Genomic DNA, 16,058 nt, shown 5'->3' with positions numbered 1-16,058 from the left:
ATCATAACCAGGTCATAATCATTATTTATCTCACATGAATCATATTCCTCAAGAATGCATGGTTTACAATTAGATCCTTAATCCTTTCTCAACTTTAGTACTAAATTATAAATGTTTCAAAATTTCAAACCCTATAGTTATATACACGCTTCATATTTCAAAAACATTTCATATCATCATATGCATTTCTTAAATTTATATAACAACTTCACGTTCAATCGACACCACACATCCATTCATATTTATCATATATTTCATATTTTTATGATTAAATCCATTCGATGTTAATACTTTATGTATATAACATTTCTAACTAACAGTAAAACAAAATAATTCAATATATCAAGAATCAATAAAGTAAGTCCATACGAACTTACCTAACCAAAACCCGCAACAATACAACACCGATGACTTTTTCACAAGTTTTCCTTTTTTTGTGATTAAGCTCCAATTGGTTCAATCATTGATTTATATGATAATTAAGTTCAATTTAACAACTCAAATACTTTAAAACACTCAAATACATACATATGACCTATTAATTTTATTTTACAAATTTTCCTTAAAATTTTATATTTTATTCAATTTAGTTCTTAAAACCGAAATAACTATATCTTTCAAATTCAAGCTTTATTTTACAATCCAATTTCACATCCATCCTTGTACAACCCTCTAAATTCAAAAATTTCAAGTAAAAAATAACGTTGTTACATTTTAGACCCTAAACTCAAAACTAACAAAATTCTATTTACAAATTAGTCTTTAAACACATCAAAGATTACAAACAAGCCATTACACATCAAAAACTTCAAATTTCATCAATGGATTTATTTAAAGCTTTAATAGTTTGGAAAATGGAGGTAAGGTTTAGCTAGATTAAGCTACAATTATCTCAAAAACATAAAATTTATGAAAAATGAGATTAGAATTACTCACCATCAATGGCGGAGCCAGGATATTAATCTTGAGGGGTAAGCTAAAATTAGATGTGTTACATAACAATCAATTTAAACATATAAACAATCGATTTAAAAGAAGAATAAGCAATATTCCACCATAACAATCGATTTTTGGGATGGCTGTAATATATATACAAAGGAGAAAATTGCAAAAATCTTAAACCTTGGGGACCTACTTATATTTTTGAGAGAATCATAGTACATCTAAAAAAGACCAAATTACAAAAAATTTAAACCTTGAGGACCATGCCCCTGGGCCTCTACTAGGCTTCGCCATTGCTCACCATGCAAGATAAAAAACTCAACCAAACCTCCAAGCTTAAAAAATGACTATTGGTTCTTTTTGTTTTTAAGTTTTGGTGGAAGAAGGTAAAAAAAAGGAAATAGTTTCTTTCTCTTTTAAGTTTTATGATGAAACATTTTTTATTACTTTAATTAATATAATAATTTTGTATCACTTAACACATTAAATCCCCACCAATAGTCCACCATCTTTGGAAAAGGGTCAATTTGTCACTTAGACCCTTGCACAATCGTTAATTAAGCCATTCAACTAATAAAAGTAAATACTGATTAATTTTTACGATTTTTACGATTTAGTCTTTTTTCCTTAATTAACAATCCAAACACTAAAATTTTCAGGCCAAACTTCAATTCACCAAAATAATAACTTCATAAATATTTAATAATAATATTTATGAGCTCGGTTTATGAACACGAGGTCTCAATACATAATTGTCCAAAACCACCGACTTCTGAACTGATACACTTGTACCTTGGCTAACTTTTCAAATAACCAAATTTATTGGACCATCAGAATACGGAAATTCGAAACTACTGTTTCTGGTACCATTGAAAATCAGGCTGTTATAACTCTCCCTCTAAAGATATTTTGTCTTCGAAATTTTTACTTGAGATTAGGGTATTGAGATTTCCTAGTTTTTTCGGGTTCCCACGTAGTTTCTTTAATATCATGACTATGCCATAATATTGTTACTAACAATACTCGTTTACTTCGCAATTCTTTAACTTCTCGAGTTAAAATTTCTAATTTATTATTCATTGTATGTCGAATCAAGTTGTAACTTCATGTAATCAAGAGATATCATATAAGGAGGACCAGATCATGTCGTAATATATTCTTGAATATCTAAATCATCAGTTTTGTTAGTTCACTAGTCAGATGTTGAACGTCCAATTACCTTTTTGGGTGAATACTCAAATCAGACAAAAGGAAATCATCACAAGGTATAACTAACTTGTTGGAATCTAGTACTCGGCTTTAGCTTACTGACATATTAAACATTCTGTCACATACTGTGAAATCTTTCTGTCATACTCGAGCATCTATACATTTGTTTACGATTTATTATACATTTCATTACTGTCTGGATGAATAAAATAGATGCACTTGTGAACTTTATGTAAGTTATCTCTTTCAAGTCTGAAGCTTTTGGCACACGAAACCGGTTTGAATAGATTCTTGTCATCGTTAATAATAAACTCTAAAATCTATTCGCTTTCAATAGTTTGAAACTCTACTGACAATATCTGACAAACAAACGTAACATCTTTCTGCAACAAATTCATTATTAGTACAATTTTTGTTATAAAGTCTTCTTTAAATCGTCCATAATATCAATTGATTCAAGAAAACAACACACTTCAATGTCATTCATCAAAAGGCTTCTGATTTTTTTTAGTTGTTGAAAGTTTATTCCAATCAACGTGGATACCTCTAATTGAAAATTTTTTGTCTCGCGAATTTCTACTTTTTAGAGTCAGAACTTCACGTTTGAAAAAATAAATAGAAAAATGAAGCAAGAAAAATAGAAAATAATGTTAGTAAAGCATGATGACTTTGTGGCATGTAGAACATTATCTTCAAGGTTTTAATATGTTCTAAGATACAATAAAACCCTCAACACTCCAACCTGAATAGTGAAAAGGACTAATAGAAAGTCATTTATATAGACACCAAATAAATGTATCTTTCTGTAAGATACCCTTTCATAAGAATGTATTTTTTAATGAGATACCATTTTTATATAAAGGATTATTTTATATAAAGTTATGTCTTTATATGATAACTTTACATGCATATGTCTATACAACACAATTATTCATCAATAATTATAATATACTTGAATTTTTTATACAATAAAATATTACTACCTATCAACATTATAAACTACTAACACTAGTAACAATAAACACCTTATTTACTATCACGACAAATATTATTGTCCAATCTTTATATACAATACATATTGTAACACCCCAAACCCGACTCAAAAAGTAAATACATGAAAATATTATTAATAGGTGAAAATTATAATAAATGAAACAATATTTAAATAGAGTACAATACATCCCATCAACTTTTTGTCCAGTGGTCAATGGTGGAATGATTAGAGTTTTTAATTGAGCTAACAAGTGTCAAAATTAACAAAAGAAATTTCAATGACCAAAATAGGAGCACCTTCAAACTTAAGTTTCCATCTGAATAGTTTACCATAAAAATCAAGGGTGAATGCAAAAATTTTTTTAGGGAGTTGAAATTAAATTTTAATTTTTACAATAATAAAAATTTAATTTCACCATTTGAATAACCTATATCTTTATAATTTTTAAAAGTTTAAATAAAATATTTATCATTTTTAGGTGACTAATTTATTAATTTAAAATTTTAAAAAATTTAAAAGGCCTAAATGTATACTTATAAAACATTATAATATAAATATTATAATTTATTTTAAATTTAATTATTCTAAAATTAAAATCCTAATACCAATATTTTTTTAATATCTTACCTAAACTTTTTTAAAAGTTACACTAATAAAATATTAACAAATCTTCCTAAAAAAACAACATATATGGATTAGTATTTTGTATATTGACAATATTATATATATATATACTCAAATGAGAAAGATTTCATTGATAAAAATACAACCAAATACAACATAAAAGTTTTAAAGCTCAAAAAATACAAACAAAGTCGAAAGGGTAAGCCTAGCCCTAGTAACAATATTTGTTGTTGCCAAGCATGAAGAAAGTATTGGGCCAGTTTAGCATTGTTTTCAGAAATACTTTTGGAACAAAACCACCATAAAAATTGTAATACCCAATTGTTGCCCGGGGCCCAAATTAACCAATCAAACCCAATAAAACTTGGACCAATCTTGACCCAATTACACTTGGCCCAATAAGGCCCAAGTCACTAACCCAAACCCAAACTTAATCCTAGCCTAACCTTAAGCAGCAGTTAGCAGCAGCCACCCCACGCCGCAGCAACTGTTCCACTGCCCACGTCGTGCTCGCACGTTCAGCAGCCCTGGAATGCCCGTTTTCACGTTCTCCTTCACCTGCAATAAACCACAAACAGTGGGTGTGACCGAAAGGATAGAAAATTGTAAAAAAAGATTTGGCTATAAAAAGCCAATCGATTTCTATAATAGGAGTTAAACAAATGTTGTAAAAAATACTGAAATACAAAAACAAAAGACCAAAAACAAATTTGAAGACCGATTTTGTTCTGTTTTTTACTGTTCTTTTTCCTATTTTTATTGGTTTTTCTCTTTTTTTCCTTGTTTCTTAAAACGAATAAACAAAAAGGGTAAGGAAAAGGGGACTTACCGTTGTACGTCGTCGAGAGTCCTCTTTGCTTCATCGTTAATGGAACGAGATGGAACCGAAACGAAGAAGGGGAGGAGGCCACGGCGCGATTTCAAAATGGCAGAAGGGCTAACATTTTAGGGTTTCGAAATTGGGGTTTTATAGAGCATTAAATGACGTCGTTTGGGGTCTGTTTCAGTGGCCTCCAAAATGGTGTCGTATTTGCTCAAACTATGCGCAACCCGATCCGACCAGGGGAGGATCCGCGCATTTCTTTAAAATGGGCTATTTGCGCAGTTGGTCCCCTTATTTTTATAGTGTTTTTAAATTAAATTTCTTAATTCTTTTAAATTTTACTGCACATTTTAATATTGTTTCAATTCAGCCCATGTTGCTGCGCAGCTTGTTGGAGGGTGGGATTAATTTCCCTTTTGGTCCTCCACTGTTAATTGCATATTCTATTTGGGCCATTTGCATTTTATTTATTTCAAATTTGCCCCAAATTTCTGTTTTAAGTTTAAATTAGTCATTTTTGTTATTATTGCTATTAAATTAGTTAATTTCAATAATATTATCATTATTTATTTATTATTATTATTTTTATTATTTCTATACATATACACAGGCATATTTATATATATATATATTTTAAACTTTTGTAAATACATGTACATATTATATATATATTATTATTTTATTTTCATAACTTTTATATACATGGATATATATATACTGTCGAAACTATTTTTTATTTTGGAAAAAAAAATTAGTTGTCGAAAAAAAATAAAAATTAGGAGTCGTCACCAATCTTTTATTGAGGTGTGATTGGATCATCTAAACAATAGCTTTGGTCTACGAGTTTTAAAAAAAAAGATTCAGGATTCGGTTACGTACGAGGAAGGATTCGCACCCTCGTAACGCCCAAAATTGGTACCTAGTTAATTAATTAGTGTCTTAATGTCGAAAATTTAAAAATATGATCCTTAATAAAAACTAAAAAACGTTACTTATTAAGACTCTTATCATTTCAGAGAAAGAAAATGTCACACCCAATGCGTTAGGGCACGACATTCTATTTCCTCAAAAATGATTTAGTCCAAAATACTCTTATAATAAAAATTTAAAAGAATATTCATTTATTTAAGATTTAAGAAATCGCGGCCCAATACGTTAGGGCACAATTTCTCAAAATCCTAAACTTGGAATATTTCCTTTGTTATCATTTTTTAAAAAAATATTTGTCTCGAGAAATCAATACGTCACATCCAATACGTTAGGATACAACATATTAAATTCCCGACAACAAGCTTTTCATTTTATTTTTTGATTAATGAGCAACTCTCGATCGTTAGATTTAACGAAGAAAATCAGAACCCAATACGTTAGGGCTCAATTTCCTTAAAAATCCTAAATACGAGTATTATCTCAATTTTGAAAAATTTTGAATAAAATGATTTTGATGCTTGAATGATATCGAACATAGCCTTTTAAGCAAACAGAATGCGATAAATGATAATATACAACATGGAGCAATAATTCGTAAATAAAACATACACTAATGAATGATAAATAATAAATGAATTCGAAAGAAAATACATAAACCTATTTAAGAGAGAATTTAAAGGTAATAGATAAAATAATATGAAATCAATAATACATAGAAAAAAATAATTTATTACAAATTATATATGTATATATAAAATAGTATTGTATAAAAATATTTTCATATAAATCTTTAAGACATATAAATATGTAAAGTGAATTTCAAAAATATATTACAAAATAGGGGATATCAAAGAATATATACAAATCATGTTGAATTTACCTAAAGTATAAAAAAGTGTAATAAATCGAAATAATAGCAATATATTGAATTTCAAAATAATGATACATTATAATTTTTTAAAAAGGGTAATATATACATATAATTCAATAAACTTATAGCCATAATACATATAAAACGTAAAATAAAATGGAAAATACTAAGCTTAATCATTAAAATAGTATTAGATTCAAAATTAAATATATATTTTTTAAAAATGGTTTAAGAAATCAAGCACATTGAATTAACAAGGATTTAAATTGAACTCCAAACAAAATTAAAGGGGAAAAAAATGAAGGCCTAATTAAAAGGCGTGAATAACTCATAGGGCTCGAATGGGAAAATATCTCCATCCTTTGAAACGCGTCACTTTATTAGGGCTAAAAAATAAATAAAATTCGCAATGGTATCACCTTCTCCCTTTTTTAAAATCGTAAATAAGTAAAAAAAAATAAAAAAATAGTAAGCCACCTTTAAAAAACTGTCAATCGTTCTCCCCTTTTTTTATTGATTTTTTTTCTCTCCACAATGAAGAGAGAGGCCTCTATTTATAGTTGAGCCTCCCCAAATCCAATGGAACAGATCAATTACATCAACGGCTAAGATTAAAGGGTATCTACAAATTATATCTCTAAGATTACAAAATCATATCTTCCAAGATTGCATATCATATCCAAGATTGCATATATCATATCTAAAATTGCATATCATATCTAAGATTGCATATCCTTGAAGATTATGTTTCCATAAGCTTGTAGATGGACCTTCAACCTTTTTAAATAATGGGCCATTTCGATCGGGCCAAATGATATAATTTTGTACTGAACTTAGACTTTATTTTATTATTGTGAGCCCGGGCTAAAATTGGATATTACAGCTGCCCCACTTTGCTCGTTGTCGTGTAATAGGAACGGAGCAAAGACTTTAGAAATGACCAATTTTTTCCCGGTCACGCTGGATCTTGGTGCTCTTCTTCTTCAAGCAGCCACATTCCATCCTACTGCATCTTCAGAGGTATAGGAATTAGTGCTTCAATCTACTCCACTGCAACTTCAGGGAGATAAGACTTGTATCTTCGATCTACTTCACCACCAGTATGGGAAGACAAGATCTGCTACCTTTGATCTATTTCATGCCGATACATGAAGACAAGATCTGCTTTCTTCGATCTACTTCGCCAATACATGAAAACAAGATCTACTTTCTTCGATCTACTTCGCCACCAGTATGGGAAGACAAGATCTGCTATCTTCGATCTACTTCACGCCAATACATGAAGACAAGATCTGCTATCTTTGATCTACTTCACGCCAATACATGAAGACAAGATCTGCTATCTTTGATCTACTTCACGCCAATACATGAAGACAAGATCTGCTTTCTTCGATCTACTTCGCCACCAGTATGGGAAGACAAGATCTGCTATCTTCGATCTACTTCACGACAACCCAGAAAGGCAAGGCTGGTATTTTTGATCTGCTTCACTGTCGGTATAGGAAGGCAAGATCTACTATCTTCAACCTACTCCACTATAACCCAGGGAGGCAAGGCTGGTATCTTCGATCTGCTTCACTGTCGGTACAGGAAGGCAAGATCTGCTATCTTCAACCTGCTCCACTACGACCCAGGGAGGCAAGTCTGGTATCTTCGATCTGCTTCACTGTCGGTACAGGAAGGCAATATCTGCTATCTTCAACCTGCTCCACTACAACCCAGGGAGGCAAGGCTGGTATCTTCGGTCTGATTCGCTGTCGATACAGGAAGGAAAGATCTGCTATCTTCAACCTGCTCCACTACAACCCAAGGAGGCAAGGCTGGTATCTTCAATCTGCTTCACTGTCGGTACAAGAAGGCCAGATCTGCTATCTTCAACCTGCTCCACTACAACCCAGGGAGGCAAGGCTGGTATCTTCGATCTGCTTCACTGTCGGTATAGGAAGGCAAGATCTGCTATCTTCAACCTGCTCCACTATGACCCAAGGAGGCAAGGCTGGTATCTTTGATCTGCTTCACTATCGGTACAGGAAGGCAAGATCTGCTATCTTCAACCTGCTCCACTACAACTTAGTGAGGCAATGCTGGTATCTTTGATCTGCTTCGCTGTCGATGCAGGAAGGCAAGATTTGCTATATTCAACCTGCTCTACTACAACCCAGGGAGGTAAGGCTGGTATCTTCGATCTGCTTCGCTGTCGATGCAGGAAGGCAAAATCTACTATCTTCAACCTCCTCCACTACAACCTAAGGAGGCAAGGCTGGTATCTTCGATCTGCTTCGCTGTCGATGCAGGAAGGTAAGATTTGCTATCTTCAACCTGCTCCACTACAACCTAGGAAGGCAAGGCTGGTATCTTCGATCTGCTTCGCTGTCGATGCAAGAAGGCAAGATCTGCTATTTTCAACCTGCTCCACTACAACCCAAGGAGTCAAGGCTTTGTGATTTCACCGATTTGTTCTCTGAGGAACATGACCTGTATAATGAACCTAAATATGCCTAAGATTAGGATGGCATGATCGAAATGCATCAAATGCTCCTAACTAGACATGTGTGAATGGTGTTTGCATGAATGTAGAATGCTATTTTTGAGAATGATCCCCTTTTTCGCTTAAGTTATCATTGCTCAAAGTTTATTAAGGCTTCATCACTGACGTGCTACAACACTTTCTTGCTCGGCTGGCATCTCCACTTAATCAGATTTCCCCCACTATAAACCTCATAGTTCAATCTATTAGGACGTAAAATTTGTACCATCATTCTCCCACTGCAACCCGAGGGTAGAAATATATGGCTTCTTCTCAATCCACTCCTATCACAATTCAAGGATACAGAATGTAAAATTCTTTGGTCATTTACACCATGCCTAAGGTGTCACACCAAAGGCTCATGTGCAAATGAAGTCTTTCTTCTCCGAAGAAACCTCTTCCTATTACTTGGTGACCATTGCTCGCTTGTTTATTTTAGCTTTGTCACCAACCTGACATCCTGTCACTTTGCTCAATCAATGTTTTTGACAACAGAATCCAGAAAGTTCTAATTAGACTCTTCTTTCTTAAATTTCCAACATTTAAACTTGGTGCGTTCTAAACAATAGTCATGTTTCAGGTTCCTGTATTATTTAGAAACTTCTAAAGTAATATGCAAAATTTCCCTTGTGAAAGTTTTATTAGTCCATTAATCATTATTCCAATGCAACATGCTTGCAAAAAAAAGGTCATAACAATAGATAAGAAAAAGTTGGTTCTGAGCATAGCTCGAAAGAAATAAATTATCAAAAATAGCAAAGAAGGATAACAAAGAAATTGATTGGGAATGTGTATCTTTGAAAAGAATGAAGTATTCCAAGAATAACAAATTCAATAGTATGAAAATTGGGTGCCCCAGATATAGCAGCTTGAACTTCTCTGTACAAACTTTCTAAAGACCCTTCTGAGTTTGACATGTGTTTGAGAGATCTACAGTACTCTGTCGATGCCTCAAGATGTTGCCTACTCTTTCCTATTGACTAGATCACCACATGCCCCAATCTGATCAAGATTCGAGTTGCTCTAATCACCCCATGCCTCATTTTGATCACTATTTGAGCCGCCCTTTTCGGGTTTTCAACTCAAATCCCCTTTAGTCTCAAGGCGTCCTTTGCGGATTTTCACCTTGGCCTCTCCCTTTTGCTTTTGCTTTTTCTCTTTTTTTTGAAATATTTTTTGATTGAATCTGAACTCATAGGATTAGGCATGTCCTTGCTATTGTCGTTTTTCCAGATAAGGCCTTCCATATAAGATCCTTCCCGGCTTGGGATGAAGTTCTTTTTGTATAGGAATGATCTTCTTCAATACCAGGTCCCTCTCAAAGAATTCTCTAGGGCGGATTTTTTTGTGAGCTCGTATCATTTTCTTTTGGCGCATTTGACCATGATGGATAACTTTGAACGTTTCTCTTCAGTCGGAATTAATCCAAAAACTCAGAGAGAAAGAATCTTGTCTTCAATAGGGAAAACCGCGATGAGCCCAAGAGAAAAGTATTGCCCTGAAAGAGTTTTTTTTTTGCACCATCCTTTTTTGGCGATATGGCATTGATCGTGAACAGACTGCAAACTTTTGATATTATGTTGTCAGATATGATCCTTTTGGCGTTCCATATGATTCTTCAAGAATTTGCTAACTGTCGACTTTGTGACATTGGCATACGAAGCAGCTTCCACCCATTTAGTAAAGTAATTGATGATCACAAAGATGAATCGATGACCGTCAGACTCTTTTGGCGAGATCGACCAAATGCCCTTCATGCCACACATAAGGAGAAGTCATGTATCCCAATGACTTTTTTTTAGGGTAATATCCGTTTCTCGACTTGTTCTACCATCCTTAACAAGTTCAGAAATATGCTATAATCTATGTCATCTTCAAAGTTATGAGATCCCTCTAAACACATATCTCGCTCAAAAGGAGATTCTAAGTCTGTAGCAGCGTCACTCATGTCATTGATATCTGGGGACCCATAGTAAGTACAAAAGAATGTGTGAATTTACGAATAATTATTATAAATGAAAGAATTGGAAGAATGGAAGAAAATCCAAAAGAATGAAAGAATAATTACTTGCAAAGAATGAAATAATATTGGCTCAAAAATAAATGCAAAGATGTATTTTATTATAATAATGATGTTCAGACATGAGCCTCTTTCACAAAGGAATTCCTATCATTTTTAAGGTAAAAACAACAAGAATGTTCTGAACATTACTTAAATAAGCTCTAAAGACTACAGAGATTTCTTCCGCAATCCAATTATTTTGAACATTCCCAAATTTATAAGGGCAGACATCTAACAAGGTCCCTTTTCAATTTTATATTCGTATATGACATTGATGTGAACCCTTCCCAACACCTCTTCATATATTGCGTTCACTCCATTATCAATCATGATTGGGTAGCGGATTAGATGGATCATCCAACTTGACAATACCCATGTTGATGAATTTTTTAATTAGCTTTTTGAAGGTAATGAAATTCTCTATTGAGTGCCCCGTAATTCCCGCATGGTAATCACATTGTGCGTTTGCATCATACCACTTGGGGTACGGAGGTTGTGGAGGTTTTAAGTAGGAAGGGGCAACAATGTGTGCATTGAACAAGTTTTGATACAGCTCCTTATACGACATCAGGATTGGTGTGAACTGGAGCTTCTCAGTACCTTGTTTCACTCCAAGTTCTTGTCTCAATGAACCTTGTTGGTTATCAGCCACCTTTCTCGACTGATTCACCGTAATCGTCTTTGAATAACTGGTGTTATTGACCTTATTTTCCTTTTTCTTCGAGGCTGACCTTCTTCTACTTTCTCCAGCATCTATCTTTCCACTTCTGATAGCATTTTCTATCATTTCACCATTCATAATTATGTCAGAAAAGCTTTTAGTAGCACTTCCTAACATATGCATAATGAATGGGGCCTTCCATGTGTTAACAAAAAGCATTGTCATTTCTCTCTCTAGAAAAGATGGCTGAACTTTGACGGTAACCTCCCTCCACCTCTGTGCGTATTGCCTAAAACTTTCACCGGGTTTCTTTTTCATGTTTTGTAGAATGATTCTATCAGGTACCATGTCAGTCACATGACTGTACTGTTTTATGAATGCTTGTGCTAAATCCCTTCATGAATTAATCTTGGTACGGCTCAGTTGATTGTACCACTTAGATGCTGCCCTGTGAGGCTGTCCTGGAAACAATGTATTAGCAGTTGGTCGTTATTAACATACCCGGTCATCCGTCTACAAAACATAGTAATATGAGCTTCAGGGCCACTAGTTCCATTGTACTTCTCAAACTCTGGCATTTTGAACTTGTGAGGGAGTACCAGATCCGGAATCAAGCTCAATTCTTTAGCATCAAACCCCTGGTAGCTCTCAACACCTTCAATTGCCCTAAGTTTTTCCTCGAGCCATTTGTACTTTTCCTCTAAACTGTTTTGGCAACTCATCCTTCACTTTTTCTTTTCCAGCTATTTCATCGAAGTCAGGGATAGCAGGATTAACAAGGTTGTCTCCGGGGTTAGAGCCTGATCCAGCCTGAAAATTCATTGGCGTTGCAGCATCGGCCTGGGACTGTTGAGGCTTAATGGTGACAGAGGATTTGCGCAGATCTATCCCAACTTGCTGAGGGGTAAAGCCTGAAGGATAGACAGGTCCCTCACTATCTCCTTCTTCAACATTAAGCACAGAGCTTTTTCCTTTATCAACTCCTCCAGTCAACAACTGAGTCAACTTAGCCATCATATTCCCCTGAGATTCCATCATTTTATCCATAATTTTTTGTTGAATCTTCTCAAGCTGCTCATTCATTTGTTGTTGAAGCTGGTCTTGCATTTCTTTTTGGAACTGTTCTAGCCTTTGGTCCATGTCTTTAGTTTTTGATCGAGTACCGTAGCAGTGTTTGGCGAGTTGGTCGGTTTTCAAATTAACTGAAGAATGATTTTAATCGATTAGACTCTTTTAATATTTTTTAAATGCATATGAAGCAATGCAATGCATGAATGCAAAAAAAAAACGTTGATTCTGATTCAATTACATTTAGAAAACTTTACTAGAAGGTAAATTTCTTTACATAAAGCATATGCATGTACGGCCTCGCCCTTATATTTTAAGAGACAACATCGATCTTTTCTTCATCCGCCCGTTTAAGATAAATCCCGCAAATTTCCAATAGATGTCACTGCTAGCTCCCTTTTTCTTGATCCTGGTCCCGATCCATCATTTACCTATCCTCGTAATGCTCATCAACTTCTTTAAGGGAATTGGAATGTCGAAAGCTCTTAGACAATCATCTTAAATCCTCGGGCCACGAAGTAAAGTCACAAACTCTTCCATCACCATTCATGTGTTTCTCAGAATATATTCAGGCAGCCGTATTATTTTCCACTTTATCAAGAAACCCTTTTTCCATGATAAGCTTTCTATCTAGCAACTGAATATGAACCGACGCCTTTTATAATGAAATGAAATGCCATGTCATGCAATCAAAATAAAATACAAAAAGTCAGTATAATATATAAACATAGAATATAATCAAGAAATAATAAAACACCTAATCGGATATCTACTGGGATTTAGTGTAGTTCTACCTAAAGTGGATTCCTAAGGTTCATTATATGCGGTTCGGTTCTAAAGTAAAGGTACCCAAACCAGCAGATTCCTCGATCTTCACCCATTATAGGCTCATATAGATCAAGTTCGGTTCAGGGGGACACATTTTCCCTATAACTATACGGAGATGAAAATCTCACGAAGGCATAGGTACCGATGTATCCCGAAAGCAATCCACTATCCTATACGAAGGTGAAAACCTTACGAAAGAATAGTTTCTCACTCCCACTTAAAAGGGTAAAATCATTCAACTCATGTATAATGCAAAAATAACTAAAATACTTAGATTGATTAAGCAAGAAAATGATGGATGCAAAAGGATCTTATGAATTTTTTTTAAAATTGATTTTTCGACCATAAGACAGCAATTAATCAACTTTGTGGCTCGGCTCTCTTATTTTAGTCCCCAGTGGAGTCGCCAAGCTGTCGAAACCATTTTTTATTTTGGAAAAAAAACAAAAATTAGTTGTCGAAAAAAAAAACAAAAATTGAGAGTCGCCACCAATCTTTTATTGAGGTGTGATTGGATCACCTAAACAATAGCTTTGGTCTACGAGTTTTAGAAAAAAGGATTCGGGAGTCGGTTACGTACGAGGAAGGATTAGCACCCTCGTAACGCCCAAAATTGGTACCTAGTTAATTAATTAGTGTCTCAATGTCAAAAATTTAAAAATATGATCCTTAATAAAAACTAAAAAACGTTACTTATTAAGACTCTTATCATTTCAGAGAAAGAAAATGTCACACCTAATGCGTTAGGGCAAGACATTCTATTTCCTCAAAAATGATTTAGTCTAAAATACTCTTATAATAAAAATTTAAAAGAATATCCATTTATTTAAGATTTAAGAAATCGCGGCCCAATACGTTAGGGCACAATTTCTCAAAATCCTAAACTTGAAATATTTCCTTTGTTATCATTTTTTAAAAAAATATTTGTCTCGAGAAATCAATACGTCACATCCAATACGTTAGGATACAACATATTAAATTCCCGACAACAAGCTTTTCATTTTATTTTTTGATTAATGAGCAACTCTCGATCGTTAGATTTAACGAAGAAAATCGGAACCCAATACGTTAGGGCTCAATTTCCTTGAAAATCCTAAATACGAGTATTATCTCAATTTTAAAATTTTTTTAATAAAATGATTTTGATGCTTGAATGATATCAAACATAGCCTTTTAAGCGAATAGAATGCGATAAATGATAATATACAACATGGAGCGATAATTCGTAAATAAAACATACACTAATGAATGATAAATAATAAATGAATTCGAAAGAAAATACATAAACCTATTTAAGAGAGAATTTAAAGGTAATAGATAAAATAATATGAAATCAATAATAAATAGAAAAAAATAATTTATTACAAATTATATATGTATATATAAAATAGTATTATATAAAAACATTTTCATATAAATCTTTAAGACATATAAATATGTAAAGTGAATTTCAAAAATATATTACAAAATAGTGATATCAAAGAATATATACAAATCATGTTGAATTTACCTAAAATATAAAAAAGTGTGATAAATCGAAATAATAGCAATATATATTGAATTTCAAAATAATGATACATTATAATTTTTTAAAAAGGTAATATATACATATAATTCAATAAACTTATAGCCATAATACATATAAAACGTAAAATAAAATGGAAAATACTAAGCTTAATCATTAAAATAGTATTAGATTCAAAATTAAATATATTTTTAAAAAAATGGTGTAAGAAATCAAGCACATTGAATTAACAAAGATTTAAATTGAACTCCAAACAGAATTAAAGGGAAAAAAATGAATGGCCCAATTAAAAGGCGCGAATAACTCATAGGGCTCGAATGAGAAAATATTTACATCCTTTAAAATGCGTCACTTTATTAGGGCTAAAAAAATAAATAAAATTCGTAATGGTATCACCTTCTCCCTTTTTTAAAATCGTAAATAAGTAAAAAAACAAAAAAAAATAGTAAGCCACCTTTAAAAAACTGTCAATCGCTCTCCCCTTTTTTTATTGATTTTTTTTCTCTCCACAATGAAGGGAAAGGCCTCTATTTATAGTTGAGCCTCCCCAAATCCAACGGTACAGACTAGAGGTGTTCATGGGCCAGGCGGCCCGGCCCGGCCCGACGGCCTGCCCGAAATATGGGAGGTTTGGGTAAAAATATAGGCCCGAAATATGGGCTTGAGCAAAAAAATGAGGCTCGATTAAAAAACGGGCCGGGCCTCGGGCACCACTTTTTTGGCCCGGGCCCGGCCCGGCCCGGCCCGAATAATAAATATTTTTATTTTTTTATTTTAAAATACTTTTTTTAAATTTTTTTAATTTTAAATTTTTTTTAAATTTTTTTTAAAATACTTTTTTAATTTTTTTAATTTTAAAATACTTTTTTTAATTTTTATTTTAATTTTTAAAATAAATTTTTGGTATTTATTTAAAATACGGGCCGGGCCGGGCCGGGGTCGGGCTTATGATTTTTTTCCCGGGCCAGGCCTGGGCAAAATTCTAGGCCCATAT

Source organism: Gossypium hirsutum, chromosome D10 (genome assembly GCF_007990345.1).
Source record: "Gossypium hirsutum isolate 1008001.06 chromosome D10, Gossypium_hirsutum_v2.1, whole genome shotgun sequence".
NCBI classification, from domain to species: Eukaryota; Viridiplantae; Streptophyta; class Magnoliopsida; order Malvales; family Malvaceae; genus Gossypium; species Gossypium hirsutum.
Note: the sequence above shows the minus strand (reverse complement) of the source record.